General features: G+C 43.2%; 1 long non-coding RNA gene across 1 annotated transcript in view; it reads right to left on the bottom strand.

Moving 5' to 3' along the window:
* Positions 1-1908: 1908 nt before the first annotated feature.
* The window catches only part of LOC143841852 (uncharacterized), an 82655-nt gene continuing 67575 nt past the window's right edge, over positions 1909-16988 (bottom strand). Inside the window, exon 5 of the long non-coding RNA XR_013232896.1 lies at positions 1909-1987. This is a non-coding gene — a long non-coding RNA (uncharacterized LOC143841852). The remainder of the gene's footprint in view (positions 1988-16988) is intronic.

Here is a 16988-nt window from a genome sequence, read left to right as displayed (position 1 = left end):
TCTGTGGCATTCTGGCAGTCTGTGAAATTCCTGGAGATTGGAGGATAATGCCCATGGTGAGGGAGATTTGTGGAGGGTTTTATGCTCCACGGGTACCAACTAGTTAGTGGTTCCTGGAACCCAGGAAGCTCGCCTGGCCTTGACCAGGGCCATAGCTCTTTTGGTTCTGGCCCCAACCTGGTGGAATGAACTCCCAGAAGAGCTGAGGGCCCTGTAGGAGCAGTATACATTCTGCAGGGCCTGTAAAACAGAGCTCTTCCACAAGGTCTACGGTTGAGGTTGGGTCATGGAAGATCAAAAGTGCTCTTCCAGGAGATAACCACTAGGCCAGAGAATCATCTTGTGGTAGATTGCTGGCATCTGTGGATTCTCCTACGATGACACCGAGAAAGAGGGAGTTGTGCGATGGCTGGAGTATGGGTTTTTTTTGCTGCCGGGGTATGTAATTTTAATGGGGTATTACAATTGTATTATATGTGAGGGTTTTTCTATGTAACCCACTGTGAGACAGTTTGCTGATAGCGGTGGGAAAAAATGATGATGATGATGATGATGATGATGATGATGATGATGATGATGATGATGATGATGGTGATTCTAGTATGCATGTGTGTAGATCAACATATGTAAGGGTGATATTTTGGGGTGGAAAACATTTGCCATGGCATGCCATCAAAATAGTATCCTGGTGACAAATTCATCACCTTCTTCCACAGGTGAAACAAAAACTCAATATAATGTCAGTAGGAAATTACTACTTGAGAGAAATTGGGTTAACGTTTCAGAGTGGAAGACACTAAATTACATTACATTCCCAATCGCCAGTCCTATAGCACTTGATCCCCAATAACCGGTTATGCATCCTAGCAGCAAGGCACACAGTCCATCTTGGATTTGTGCATACTCATGCGCAACTCCAGGATGGGAAAGTTCTGCCATGCCTCAAGGTGGTGGCAGACGAGCGCTGGGGTCCCACCACTATCCCACCATTGTGGGAGTATAGAAACGCCCCATTCGGCTCTGCAGCAGCACAAACCTGAATGGGGTGTTTTGTGTCCTTGAAGGGATACCATAGGTGTGGAGGAGGAGCCATCTGAGGCCCTGATTCAGGCCAGGGCCAGGAGGGGGCCAGAATGGCCACGACATCATGCATATGCAGGGATTAGCCCCAGTGCCATGCCGCCACCAGCCCTGCCTTTCCACCCCATGCATAATTGATCAATATGATATAAAGCCTAAAGTTTAAGACACCGTTAGAAAGATCTCGTATGTACAAGTTTTTTGTCAGAATTTGTTCCAGTTGATTGATAGCAGGAATACCACAGCTCCACAGTTCTAGTCCAATGTCACAATGAATCATTGTAGATTCACTGCCCAGAGGATGAACTGAACTGTTGCTGCCACTGACAAAAATCATTCTTTATAATCTCCCAGTCTGGATATCTGAGGAACATCCAATGGTTTACTATCTTTTTAACTACTCAGTTTTCTTTGGGGCTCTTATTTTGCTAGATACTGTTTCCCGTGGCTCTTTCTTCAGCATCTCTAACTTGCCACTGAATGTAATCTGAAATACACTCTGAAGTGAATTTGGAGGGATTTGCTTCGGAAATTTCAATGGAAGGAGTCCCTCTTCTTTTTATAGAAAAATAGCGATCTGGGGGAGGGTGGTTCCCATAAGGTCCACTCCAGATGGTTTCCACCTCACATAAGCTCTGTGAGGGAGCTTGGTCTCCCCTACACACACACACACACATTTTCCATAGTTGTTGTTGTTAGTTGCAAAGTCGTGTCCGACCCATCGCGACCCCATGGACAATGATCCTCCAGGCCTTCCTGTCCTCTGCCATTCCCCAGAATCCTTTTAAGTTTGCACCTACTGCTTCAGTGACTCCATCCAGTCACCTCATTCTCTGTCGTCCCCTTCTTCTTTTGCCCTCGATCGCTCCCAGCATTTTCCATAGAGCATTGTACAATTGTCTGCCACCTGTGAGGCAAATGGATTTGAATTTTGGGTTAATTTGACATATTAGTATCACTCTGTCTTAGATTTAACATTTGTATGGATGTTATTTTCTGATGATCTTGGATTGTACAATAAATAATTTGACCTGTTTTGGAATTGTCATAACATTTGTCCAGTGAAATTTGAGATACATTTGGAGTTTCACGATCTGGCAAGACTCCTGTGGAGCAGCCGCAATAATAAATTCATTCCAAAGTGTAAAGTTCCTTTCCCCTCTCTCTCCTCAACTTTTCTAAGTCTTTTGCAGATAAGGGTGTCCAATCTTTGCTCTAGCCTGTTGCCGTTCCAGTTGGTGGCAGGGGAGAAAAATAAAACGTTGTCAGCCTCAGTACTGGCATGTAGCTTTCAGGTACAGCCTTGAAGTTACAATGGGTAGCTCTAGGAATGTCCATAAATCCTAAAGTAAACCATAGAGTTTTACTGTAGATGTTTCTGGTCATTCTTAGAGGTACCTATTGTCACTTCAAGGTTGTACTTGGAAGTAATGTTGTGACATCAACAACCTTACTTCCAATTACTTCATCCACACCCATTTCTCCATCCTCCAATTCTTTTGCAGGTTCCTCACATTGTCCTGGGAGCCCTCCCTCTAGACTAAATTGAAAGGTTAGGTCCAACGAATCCCATGTTTTCTGCTGGGGAAAAGGTCTTAGGAATGGCAAAGGACGCTAAAAGACAACAGAGACAAAAAATAAAAGGGTGGTTTAGTACATTACCCATTTTAAATGTTCTCAGCAACGGTTCAATGATACACTAATTCATTTTTATCTTCTGGCTAAGGAACTCTCCCCTGTACTTTTATCATCCTATGAGATAGGCTCATCTGAGAGTGGTTAAAGGTAATTAAAGCATGGAATTTACTGTCAGAGTATGTACTGATGGCCACAGGAATAAAGTTTTAAAAGGGGGGTTAGATAGATTAATGGAGGATAAGTATAATACCCCTGACCTAGATAGCTTGGACTAGTCCAATCTTATCAGATCTCAGAAGCTATGCTGGGACGTCCCTGGCTAATAGTTGGATTGCAGACTTTTAAGTAATACCAGGGCTGTGATTCAGAGACAGGCAATGACAAACCTCCTCTGAATGTCTCTTGCCCAGAAAACCCCATGCTTTCTCAACCAGGGTTTCATGAAACCCTGGGGTTTCTTGTTGGCTCTGGAAGGATTTCCTGAATGGGTGGGAGTTAATTAATATGTATGTGTGTGTGTGTGTGTGTGTGTGTATTTGTTAAACATTTATAAGGAGATATAACCATATGTGGTCATGTTGACCTGCCCCCTCCTCCAAAAATGGCCAGTAATGGGCATGGAGGGGCGAGAAGGGAAGGAAGCCCTGGTTGGGCATGTGCACAGCGATGCTTCCCAACAATATTCTGCACGATTGCAGTACTTCTGGGGTTTCTCAATGCTTGAAGAAAGTTTCAGAGGTTTCTCAACAGTAAAAACATTGAGAAAAGCTGCCTTATGGGGTCAACATAAATCAGCCATGACTTGATAGCCCTCCTCCCCAACAAGAGGTCTGTCAGTGGATACTAGCCATGGTGATGGAGGGATGGATGTCTTCACATTCAGAGGCACTAATCCTCTGAACCCTAGAACCAGCAGGCTACTTCAGGGGAAGGTCTTGCCTCTGTGCCCTTCAGAGGAACTGGCTGGCCTCTTTGTGAGACAGGATACTGGACTAGATTGACAACTGGCCTGAACCAGCAGGGCTTGTCTTACGTTCTCATGTTCTTATGATCTCCTTTATCCAGATGCACATATATTGAGACCATTAAACCCCACTATCTTTCACATGCCCTGTCTCATATCTACCCATACTTTCTTTCCTACTGTAGCTAGAAATTATCTCTCCTTCCCAGGCATTTTCTTTCTTTCTTTCTTTTTTGGGGGGGAGTATTTTGCAGAATGGTATAACTTTTTTTCTCCCTATTTCTAGTAAAGTGTTGAAGAGGGTTTTTTTTTTTTTTTTTTTTGCTGGATCGGTATATTTGCCTCATTGTTTTGAGGGATAAACATTTTACCCTTCAGCTGACTTGGTGGAGAAAATGATATCCTTTATCCTTATGCGCATATATTGAAAAAGCAATAAAACCTCTCTTTTAAAAAATGCAAATGCAGCTCTGACAGAATTCCTCCTTCTGTAATCACAATAATGTGACAAGAATGTGTATCAGGTGCTCCTAGTGCTTATTTCCTACCAGATTACAACCTAGTGCAGGGGTAGTCAACCTGTGGTCCTCCAGATGTTCATGGACTGCAATTCCCATGAGCCCCTGTCAGCAGACGCTGGCAGGGGCTGATGGGAATTGTAGTCCATGGCCATCTGGAGGACCACAAGTTTGACTACCCCAGACCTAGTGGTCCAAAAACATCTTTTCGTCAGCCTGCAGAGCACACCTGCTGAACTCAACTATGGTTTGACTCAGAGGCTCCAGTCCATTAAAATGGAGTTCTAAAGTGTACAATTCATGGTTATTGTCTGAAAGCTTCTAAATGGCAAACTGAAATCATGATAGGGCAAAATCATTTATTTGGACACATCTTTGGAATGGGAACTAAACCTGGGTCATATTGATTCTGATTTGTATATTAGTTTATGTTTCCTGATCACAGGGGAGTGTGACTGAATGTTATTGGAGCTGGTTGCTAGAGTTCATAAAACGAAAACCAGTTTTATTTATTTAATCGAATGTAGACCCCCACCACTCCCTTTACGAACAAGGCCCGGGGATGGCTTACAAGTAAAATGCAACTCAATAAACAATATTAAAACCACTAAGAATAATATATATATCATATAACAATTTAAAAACAACAATATAAAACTTCTATGCAAAAACATAGTGGCATCCAACAACCCAACAGGAAAATGATCTGGTGGAAGCAAGAATGGTCAGACAGACACAATGCCTGATTCAAGGCCTGCTAGTTTGCTGGGGTAACTATGAAATTCACTGGGACAGATTTAGGACAGATGACAGAAAGTATTGTTTGTTGCCTGATCAACATGTAATTCTCTTTCATTAGATGTATTCCTAGATGTAGATATAGAATCATAGAAGGTCTTACAGGCCATGCGAATCCTCTGACAGAGGCCCTTGCTCTGGGCCCTTGCTCTGGTGGAAGAGAAGCAAGCCACTTAAGGGCTGACGGCCGCCAAAACATTGCATGATGAAGAACGCAGGCAATGGGGGGGGGGGGGAGAGGTGTCCAAATAAATGATTTGAGAGAATTCTGAGGGAACTGTGACTGGCCCTAGGTCACCCAGCTGCCTGCATGTGGAGTAGTAGGGAATCAATCCTTGCTCTCCAGATTAGAGGCTGCTGCTCTTAACCACTACAGCAAGCTCGCTCTTTTAGGGCTTTAAAATTAAGACCAGCACCTTGAATTTGATCCAGAAGCCAACTGGTAGTATGTTGGATTCTCTATTTCTCCTTATGCAAAATCACATTTGTTCCTTTTTTCTTAGTGATTTCTTCACACCTCATTCATCTCCTATGACTCATCCTTAACACTATTTCACTCCCTAATATATTTTGGAAACAGCCTCCTGGGAGGAGACTGTCCGGGGCCCTGTCCGTCCAGGTCCACCTTGATTGGTCCTCCCCCTCCAGCTCCCGCCCTCCCTCCTTGTCTGCTAGAAGCCCTGTGGCTGCAGACTCCAATGTCGCCCACAAGGAGAGAGGCAGCAACTGGGCTTTATGGCCCACAGGTACGCTTCTGCTGGGAGGGAGCCGGGGAAGGGGGGGGGGGGGTTGCAGCCTCCCTGCGGGCCACAAAGCCTTGTTGTTGCTGCTGGTGGGGGGCTTCCACTCCCTGTAGCCTGCTTTGTGGGCCAAAGGAAGCCACAGCCACCCTCTCATGCCCTCCTGCCTGCTGCCCCTTTCAAAGCCCATTTTAAAACTGAGCTTTGATACTAGTCAAACATAATTAGGCAATTACATCGAAATATATTGACATTGTTCATTACTGATTTAAGAAAACCACTCGGAAGGGGGGGAATGTAGGTGCCTTGTTGGGGAGATTATTTCTAATTATATTCCCTATAACAGGAATAACCAGCAGATCTGTCTGCATCTCAGCCATAGAGTTATCACAGCACTTTGCTTCAACTCTGCTCAAAAAAATCTTCAGAAATGTTGACACAATGTAAAAGAAATTTAACTCAGAGGCATGAAGTTCTGCAGGGACATTTTGCCTATTTTGTAATGGACACAAACTTTGAGTAAAGACAAATTTGAAACAAAAAACATGGAGAGTTCTTGTGTTCAAAGTAAACATCTGGATACCAATTGGAAGTGCATTGGGCAACAATCTGCAGAACAGTTCTGAACATCTCTATTCATTACAGGGGTGTTTTTTTTTGGGGGGGGGCAGAATTAATTCTATCCCAGTCTTATCATTTCCAATCTCCTCCTTTCTCCCATCAAGATGTCCAGAAGATGCTCCAGAGTCTAACGTACACCGGGGATGATTGATGACACATTTAATGCTACGAGGCAGGTGTTCAATAGCTTGCTTCAAGGGAAAGACTTGAGATAGCTCTTTCAAGCCTCTTTGGCATGGTGCGGCAAAGTTTGGAAGGAACTTCAATCCAACGGGGAGGGAGGGGGGAGTTTAAAAGATTATTTTAGAACCAAGCGACTTTTAGCGTATGATCCTGCTGTGGCAAAATAAGAGGAGTAATGAAAAACCTGACGTGAATGGATATCAGGTTTAATTCTAAATGAATTTATTTAGTTCACTAAGTAGGAAAATTGGCATAATTTGCACTGCTGTAATATTTCACTTAATGTAGTGGTTAAGCAATTAAAATGAGTTTCTCTGGAGCCGTATGACTGGTATAATTACAGGCAAAGCAGTTCCAATGACCTGTGTGTACAGGATCTTATGTGTCAAAAGATGCACGTACATATAATCCTGTAAGTAGGATTACTTTATTTTAGGAAGGACTGGGGAGCAGTTGGCACACAACTGCGGCAGCCTTTAATCTGGAGAACCGGGTTTTATCCCTCCGCTCCTCCACAGGAAGCCTGCCCGGTCACCTTGGCCCAGTCACAGGTCTTGCAGAAGTCTCTCAGCCCCACATACCTCACAAGGTGACTCTTGTGGAGAGAGAAAGAGGGGATATTGTAAGCCACTCTAGAGAATCCTTGCAGTAGGGAAAAGCGAGGTATAAAAACCTTCATCTTTCACATCTTTATTTCACACAGGATATAATTATACAACGGAAATCCCTATATTTCTGACATGTTCTCAGGTTTTACAGAAGAATTACGGGTTGAGCAGCCAAATGTGTGGTAGCAACAGCAACTGAACCATAAATCCACATGAAACAAAACAAAGAAGCTTCTGCTGCAAGAACTGTACAACCAGGAAGGACTATAGACCAAAGGGCATGCTAAGTGAGGAGAGTCTTTGCTAACCCCTGCACATTTGTTCAGCCTTTAATCATAGCATTTGAAATAAATCTAGTGGTACAAGTACACTTACTTTTTATGTGGAAATTAAACTGTCTCCTTCTCACATTTTCCCATTATGTGCAGGTGGTACATGTGCGCATTCATGAACAAGGGAGGCACCCTTTAGAGCAGGATCAAAACTACTCAAAGAAAGAATGTGTCTAGAGGATGTGCAAGGACAATTCAAAGTGCAGCCAAGAGAGGCATATTTTAACTTGCAATCAAACTACCTACATCTGTGAGGAAAGACCCAGAACTCTGTGACTAAAATGATTCAGAAGTGCACCCGGTGGAAAGATTCATAATGCATGGGAGTGCCCTGGGATTATCATTCACGACCACTCAAGAATGGCCCTTCCTACCATATTGTGCTGCTCTTAACATATGGAGGATAGAAGAAGTTAGGTATACTCCCTAGGTAAATTGGTGCACCACGTATCCGCGGAACAAGGCAATAACAAGGAATGGAGCAACAAGCACAGAATATTACAACACCAGCTCCAGTAGTCTATATTGCCGTGCTAGGGCACACACAGAAGAAAGGAGCACATTTTCCCCACACTTCCCATACAATAAACTGGTTGTCTCCATTCATATGACAGAAGATCTCTGCTGTTTAGCCCGGTTCATAGTTACAGAGAAAGCACTTACAGGTCATGTGCAGTGCACATGTGAATGTTCTTTGTATGTGCATGCAGTGATTCTCAAGTTATGTTCAGCTCATGTACAGCTCAATGTCTAATTGAATGACCACATTTGTTCATTGTCTGGTCCCTGGTTTCATTTGTAAAGTGAATGGACATCAGCTGTTTATAGTCAAATGTATGTGAATTTCCTGTATTATGCAGGGGTTGGACCAGATGACCCCTGGAGTTCGTTCCAGCTCTTTGTTTCCGTGTTTCTACATATGCATGTTGAAGCAGGATGTATTTGCATTCACAGTAACATGTGAACAGGACTACCATTTCTCCTTTTTAAAACAAGATGAGACTCAATGTATATTTCTTTCCATAGATGTTTGCTCCCAAAACCTTTCATATGATAATTTATTCTTGTGGCAGGTAGCCTATTTTCAAGGTTAAAATATAAGATAAGGGCAATTTCACAGTCGATTGCATATGCATTCGTTCTGGAACTGAAACAAATGGTGTGCGTTTTTAAAACTGTGGCTCAGATCTGAGCATTTACATTATTGACAAATATGTTTCTATATGAATTTGCACTTTGCATGAACTTTACATTCTTTTTTTTTTGGTTGCTTCAATTTCACCTTCGTTTGCTTCACTAATGTCTTCATACTAAAAACATTTCTCTGGCTCACAGCCTTTGGCACCTTTAAGAGAAGGGGAAAATGCGCTCAATAAATCAGAAAGCAAATCTCAGGCCTTATTCTTTGTTGGCGAATAATCCCACGAAAGGCTTGTCCCAGTGCTCCGATGCATGAGACGATCAACGGTGCAATGCTGTCCAGAGTTACCCCAGGCTAAGCCCTTTGATGGCAACAAGCTAGACTAGAATGAATCATGGAAGAAATTGCATGTTAGAATATGCAGGATCTGCAGTGTGCCAGATTGGACATAACTGAAGGGTGTCCTGCAGAGGGCATTGGAGGTATTCTGATTCAAAAGCCTGCAGGCGGCTCTCTTCACAGAGAAGCGTCCAACACAGATCAGACTTATTTAATCAGTTTTATCCATCACAATGAGTTATATGATTGCTGGATTATTCCAATAGGTTTGCAGTTTTGTGTGGTCTTGTCTGGTCCGGTGCTTGTCTCTTCTGCTGGCTGTCTAACCTCTAACAAAGAGCTAAACGGGAAAGGGGTAGGAATTTGCACCCTGGCAATTAGCCAGGAAATGGGGCTGATCCTCCAATAGCATTCAGGGATCAGAAGGAAGAGCTGACTATAAATCCCAGCATTCCTTCCCTCTTTCTTAGAACTAAGTACTCTGTCCCAACAGCTATCTGGCCAGCACAGAAGGAGATGCATATTTAGCATGGGTAGGATAGAGGGTTGCCAGTTCTGGGTTGAGAACTACCTGCAGACTTTGGGGGTGGAGCTTGGAGTGGGCGGGATTTACAGCAGGGAGGGATAGCAGAAAATAATGCTATGGACTCCACCCTCCAAAATAGCCATTTTCTCCACGGGAACTGATCTCTTTGGTTTGGATCCCCAGTTCCTAACTGGGAACTGGCATCCCTAAAAAGAAATTCCTAACGGTTTTCAAATTATCTCTTCCAGTGTCCTAATTGGGTCAACAGAGGCTTTCTGAAAAGAGCAGCTTCTCTCCAGAAGTGTTGTTGAACAGACAGAATAACTGCAGACAACAGATAGATAGTTCAGCTTCTCTCTCTCTCTCTCTCTCTCTCACCCTCCCCCCCCCCCAGTTGTTTCTCTTCATCAATAAAACAATTTTATTCTTTTAGCATCCTGGCATTCTGCTCTCTTTTGCATATTCAAACTCTGCCAACAGATCATTGCCCTTTTAACTCCTAAGATTTTATCAGAAAGTGTTGGCCTATGAGGTCTCTAAAAATCTCACGTCACAGGGCCATAATTTGAAAAAAATGGTTGCTGGTGAAAAATGACCCAATGTGGATCATTTTCAGGACCTACCGGGTCAGCTGCAGGGTGGTGGAGGCACTGCATAACCAAGGTCATCATCATCTATTGTGGTGGGGAGGGCTGTCATTATCTCTGACAACCACAGCGTTTTCAAGGCAAGAGATGTTTGGAGGTGCTTTGCCATTCCCTGTCTCTGCATACTAGCCTTGGGCTTCCTTGAGAGTCTCCCATCCAAATTCTAGCCAGGGCAGACCCAGCTGAGCTGCCAAGATGTGAGGAGACTGGGTCAGCATGGGGCAGTCAGGTCAGAGCACATAATCTATAATGATGCCCAAGCTCCCACTTGGTTTTATTGCCAGCTGCAGTGATGCCACCAATTTATTGAATATCTGTTTGACCATTCCCTGAGTGGCTGCATGTCTAGTGCAATGGCACACATGCATGATTGACTTTCCTGCATGCTTATTGTCTTATACAGCCTGATGGCAGTTTTCTGTGCTTCCCAAGTCTACTTCTTTGCACAGACACCAAATCAAAGCCAACATCAGTTGCTGGGGAAAGGAATCTAAACTTTTGCTTTTCCCATTCATGATTTCCATTGATTTACACTGATATATGTAGTTCTACGGTGTGTGTGGGGGGGGGCACATGCACAATTTTGCAAAGGGCCATGAGAGTAATGGTTTCCCCTTCCATTTTGGGATACCAGCCCTTGCACAGTTGAGCTCACCATTTTCCAAACATATTCTTTCTGCTTTTCACATGGACACGTGAGAAGATGGGGGATTGCACCACCTTCCTTTACCCACTGGAGAGAAATGTTGGGTATTAATGAAGCAAATAACTAAACTTACTCGCTTTTCCTCAGCACCAAGAAAGTCTTCTCCTGGTCACGCAAGCGAATGATGGGATTCCCAATTAGCCCGATCTATGTTTTAGCAAGAACTAGCAAGGTTCATGCCACCTACAACAACATGAGGGGCAAAAAAAAGAGGGACCCCTTCACAGCCAGTTTGAAGGCCACATGTGGCAAACATCTGTATGAGGAATGTGGCTTACAGTATCCTTCATCAGCTTACTATTCATTGGCTGAGCAACAGCTCAGCCCCACACAATAGCATCTCCTTCCTGATGGGCACCACAGTAACCCTGCCCCCAGGAGGGCCATGCATTGGTTTTAGGGGTGCTCAAACACCTGCCAGTCTGGCTTTTGGTCAATTCACCAGTCTTGATCAGGGAGCCGTTTTTGTATCAACCAGCTCAGCTGGGCATGCTTTGGATCCTGTTTCCTGGGTTACATGCCACATACTCAATCAGTAAAGTACAGTACAGTACAGTGCAACTGGCAATATTTCATTTTCATGCATGAGCCTACTCACACAGCGTAGAAAAGTTTGGACAGGTATGTTCCACCTTTGCACTGAAATTATATTGTCATGGGTGATTTCCTCAGCAAGAGAGTACTAGATGGTTATGGCAGTTACAATGGAAGGGGGGAACATAAAATCCACACTGATTTTCTTAATAAGGGATATGTGAAATCACTTAAGACACTTTACTGTGATTTATTTTGGGACCTCATTTCTCTCTATTGTTAATATAATGGGAGGCTTTCAAAACCTTTTCTTGAAAACCCAGAGTTCTACGTGAGATTGAATTCAGCCAGCCTGTCTTGCTGGTGAACGAGGAAGGAGGGGTCCACTAAATTCAACAGCTGCAAAAGATTGTGGAGACCAGAGTTCAAATCCCCACTTGGCCACGAAGCACACTGTGTGCCTTTGGGTCTGTTACACACTCAGCCTAGATGTGAAGGAAAGAGAGGTGGGGAGGAACTGTTTCCTTTCATACACAAATAAAACATTTACCCAAATTCTCTCATTGAAGAAGTTCATGGCATTTTCCCTCTCACAGTGCTCTTTCTTTGGCTGAGATTCAGACTGATACGAGAAGGATTATTTTTAAACCCGTAAGATACATTGTTGATGGCATATGGTGTTATTAAAATATATAGATGACTAAATGTGGGCGTGGATCAGGTTCAGCCCCCCAGCCCACTCAAGTCTTCTAAAACATTTCTTCTGCTGAAGCTCAAAATATCCATCAAAGTGTTGCTCCACAGGGCCAGGAGACCCAAGTAACATCATGGGGGGGGGGATCAGAATTGGGGGTGGGATTAGTAAAAGTCTCCCCCTCCCCCGGCTACCTCCCAACTGAGACGTGCTTGAAGGCAGCAGAACGAAATGGGAATGACAGAAGCCTGAGATGAACAGTAATGTTTCAGATTGGAGGAGGAATTACATTTTAAAGGAAGCAGTCCTAAACAGGACTATGCAGAAGTAGGAGGCTTTTAGGATTGTACCGAGAAAGTGCTCTTAAGATTGTACTGAAAATCACTCTGTACATTTAGGAAGACACTTAAGGCAGTTTTATTCCAGGCAGCATTTGGGGAGTGAAAACTGTTTAGGCAGATTAGGCAGTGTCTTTAAAAAAGATTCTGAGTGGCTTTTCAAAACTACTTTGGATGTTTTCTGTTGTTTTTAATTCTGTGAGCTTTTTAATGTGTCAGTTGAACATTTAAAATTCTGTGTATTTTCAGTTGGTACATTTTTTAAAAAAAGAAATTTGTTACTTAGACTTGTGTTTTGTGTTTTTGCAACTTGTCCTTGTGTTGCGAACTATCTCCCTTACAAGAATATAAGGCAAATTTTAAATGTTTTAAATAATGAAATAAATAAAGTAGAGAGGGGACTGGGCTAAAAAAACACTGGTAGATATGTTTTGTTTTTGAACTGAGGAGACATTCACAGAATTGGCAGTCCCCATCAATATTCCAAAATGGTAGTCTTTTCTATACTAGAGTTGCCAACCTCCAGGTTTTACCTGGAGACCTCCTGCTATTACACTTGATCTCCAGATGACCAAGATAATTTCCTCTAGAAAAAAAATGGCTGTTTTGAAACATAAATACTGTAGAAGTCCCACTCGTCTTCAATCCCTGCCATGACCAGTCTCTTCCCACCCCCCCCAAAAAAATATCTCCAGGTATTTTAATCCCAGAGCTAGCAACCTTATCTCTGACTCTCAGCATTTTTCAGTCTGCTTCTGGTGCAAGTGTAGCCCAGAGAATTCTGAAACCTCAGTTATCTCCAAGTACATTTATGAAGAAAAGAGAAGCAGGCGGAAAACTTGATTGTATAGACGACAGAATGCATCTTCAGATCAATACAAATGACAGCCAATCACTACTGAGGGATGAAACATTATGCCAATAATGTCTCATCGGATCCAAAACAATTGATCAGGACCTGCCATGTAAGAGAAAGTGCTGGCTGCCACAAAAGCTGTTTTGACAACAGCTGAGAAAAAGAGATACTACTTATTTCCCCGAGTGTTTGTTGTGCCGTTGTGTTATGCTGTGTTGAATACCGAGAGCAAAACTAATGATTTTCAAAAGAAGAGGATTTATATAGCTGCTGTGTTGATGTTTCAGCCCCAGTCAAAAACTTAGATGAAATGCATTTTATCAGCTCTCCTATGAATGGAATGAAAGTTGTCTATATTCCAATTCCTTATGGGAACAGAGTGAGCTTTTTCTTTTCTTTTTAATACGGGAATGGGAGTTAGCTGGAGACTTTTTTTGGGACTAGTAAAACTGCAGCTTGATCTGGGCCCTGGGAGCAGCAGAGGCCAAGAACTGAACCACAGGCTTAAAGAAAATATCCAATGTCCATGTGGCCAGAGATGAGCTTTCCAAATAGTAGTTTCCAGCTCTAGGCTGGGAAATACCTGAAGATCTGGGGAGTGGAGGCTGAGGAGGGCAGAGTTTGGGGTGGGGAGAGATTTCAGTGTGGTATAATGTCATGGAACCCACCTTCCAAGATGGCCATTTTCTCCACAGGGAACTGATCTCTGTCACCTGGAGGTCAGTTGTAATCCCAGGAGATCTCCAGTCACCACCTGGAGGCTGGCAACCCTATTAAATAGTCATCCACAGTCTCCAACCTGCAGAGGTAAGGTAGGTCAGGGACTAGAAAGGGGCATTTTTTGTGTTGGCATTTCACCTTAGGTATGTCTTCCCCCTGAGGATCTCTCAGCATCTATCTTACTCTCTTTTAAGTGCTAGACCCTAACTTTTTATAACTCACTTTTTATAAATGGGTTCTGTTTTACTAAAACTCTTCTTGCCTAAAGACGGTTTTAGGAATATTATTTTAGGCTGTTGAGCATTTCACAAGACCCTGGTTGAGAAAGCCTGATTTGAATTATATGTCTGGAATTTTAAAAAATGATCGGGCTAGTTCCCCATTAAGTATAATTTCAAATTACTCATTTCTACTCTTTCAATGAGAAAATCCTCCATTTTGATTTCACTTCTGTCCCGTGTGAATTTACATCGGGATTTTTTATTTTTATGTTGTTTACTGAATTTTCCCCACAATACTTACACATTCCTCAGTGTTTAATGCATTGGTAAATTGTTGTTGTGCAAGCATTACACCCATTTAAATGACGTGCTATACATACAAATGCCGTATATATTAGGAAGGAAAACTTTACAATGTGTACAATTAACAAAAGAATCTACAAAGCGAACAGGGTAAAGCCAAGGACTGAAACCATTGCTGAAAATATAAATCAGTGATCTTAAATGTATTTCTTGGCACCATTTGTTTCTTCTCCAAATTACCAGTCCCCTAATGCAAAAAGTAATCAGGTCAAATTGTGTGCAGATAGCCTCTACCGTGGAATATTTATTCATGAGTGAGGGTCAACCAGTTTAAATTGCATTCGGCCAATGAGGACCAATCAGGTTAAATTATGTGCAGACAGCACTCATGAGTTAAATCATGACCTCTGCTCTGGGAATGTTTACTCATGAGTAAGTCATGGTCTTTAGCCAGGATAGTTTAGCCCCTATCATGAGGGCCCTCAGCTCTGGTAGTTTAGCCCCAATCAGGAGGGAGCTCTAAGCCAGGAAAGGCTAATAAGGAGCCAGCTCTCCAACTTCCTGCCAGTTTCAGAAGTTTTCTGGGTGGAAGAGGAACTAGCCTCAGAGCATGCCCTGCTGCCAGTAAGTTGTCATGTCCTCCATGCCAATTTTAAAGTGGAGGAAATGGAATGGGGAGCAAGCCACCTGTTGCAGCCTCTGCATTCCGTCTGGAGGGGAGGCTGTGAAAAGCCCAGAAATAGCCCCCTGTCATCCCTCTGGGACACAGGGAAGCCAGGAAAAGCCTCTGCCCTGGGAATATTTACTCATGAGTGAGAGCCAATCAGTTCAAATCACACTCTGCCAATGAGTACCAATCAGGTCAAAGTGTGTGCAGGCAGCCAAGAAAAGCATCTATCCTGGGAATGTTTACTCATGAGTAAGTCATGGGCCTCAAAACCTAATATGAGATTTGTTCTTTGCCTCCAATTTCCTGCCAGTAAGATGTTTGCTGGATGAAAGCAGAGTTGCCATGCTGCCAGTAAGTTGCCCTGGTCTCTGGGTCTCTTTCAACTTGGAAGACCTGGAGATCCCACTTCTGGGTTTTCTCAAAGCCTTAAGAATATTTCAGGGGTTTCTCAATGGTAAAAAAGTTGAGAAAAGCTGACATAGAGGCAGTAATTTAGATCCCTCTGAAACTTCTTTTCCAAACAATGTTTTCATGTTTGATTGTAACATACAACTGTTTTTGAATTACTCTGTTATTGAACTGAACTGAAGAACATACTGACTGAAAGGTTTTCAGTTCCTTAAGCAAATTTTGGAAATATGGAAGAAACTGTTACAAGTTTATGAATTATTTGATTTTTATTGTTATTAGCAATTGCTGTTACCCAGCATTTTTCTTTGTTTCCCACCTGGAGCCTGGCCTACCAGCACCTCCATGGGATCCAGAGCCAGGGCTTTTTTCCAGGGGGACTGATCTCTGTAGGCTGGAAATGGCCTGCAATTCCAGCAAATCCCCAGGTACCAACTTCTTCCATCCTACAGCCCCTCTTCCACAGAGTTCCCCCTCCCAAGCAGCCCTTTCATCTCCAGCAGCCTGATGATGAGTTGTTATTGTAAAGTCCCCAAACAACCATTTTTTCCCCTGGAGCTGATCTCTATAGTCCAATTCCAGGAGATTTCCAGGCCACAACTGGAAGTTAGTTAGTGACCCCTAGATCAGGAATGTTCCTTAAGGTTCAGAGGCGGGGCCTCAGGAGCTCAAGGGTGGGCAGAAGCTTTTGCCATGTAGCCAGTCCCCAGGAAGGCCACAGTGCAGGTATGCATCCTAGCACCCATTGCATTCCTGGGTACAACGGGCTCTGCCTCTAGTATATAATAATAATTAACTCCCACCCATTCAGGAAATGCTTCCAGGGCCGTCAATAATGCCATGGTTTCATGAAACCCTGGCTGAGAATTCCTGGGTTGAGTATTCACACACATAAAAAAATCCCCAGTCTTCTTTCTCTTTCCCACCCTTAGTATGCACCTGCTGCTTGCTCCTAAGCAATGGCAGGAGTCACCCAGACAAGTAAAATGACTAGCCAGCCAATAAAATAAGATGGTGGATATCTCAGATACTATTTTGACATTCTGAGCCTCTGTGTCCAGGTGAAGTTTCCTGCACCATGAGGACTACAGTTCAAAGGGTTTACAGAGGTAAAGTAAGAAAAAACAGGGAAAAACTATCAGTAAGTGGTAGTCTGGATGCCTTTGCAAGGAGCGGTGGTGATCAGTTGACCATCATGCTGTACCAACACTAGAAGGGTAACCTGGCAACCAGGGTCAATCCACTCACAGTCAATGAACATGTTGAGAGGTCATCTCTCATACCAGCCAACAGAACTGGTCTCCTACAGAATAATTTTCTGGGCATTCTGAGCACAATTTGCCTTTGAACAACCTGAACTCTTAAACTATATACTTTAGTTTTCTTCATCCCTCTGTTTTCCT

The sequence above is a fragment of the Paroedura picta genome, chromosome 7, assembly GCF_049243985.1.
Source record: "Paroedura picta isolate Pp20150507F chromosome 7, Ppicta_v3.0, whole genome shotgun sequence".
Lineage (NCBI taxonomy): Eukaryota > Metazoa > Chordata > Lepidosauria > Squamata > Gekkonidae > Paroedura > Paroedura picta.
Note: the sequence above shows the minus strand (reverse complement) of the source record. Positions and strands in the feature narration are given on the sequence as shown.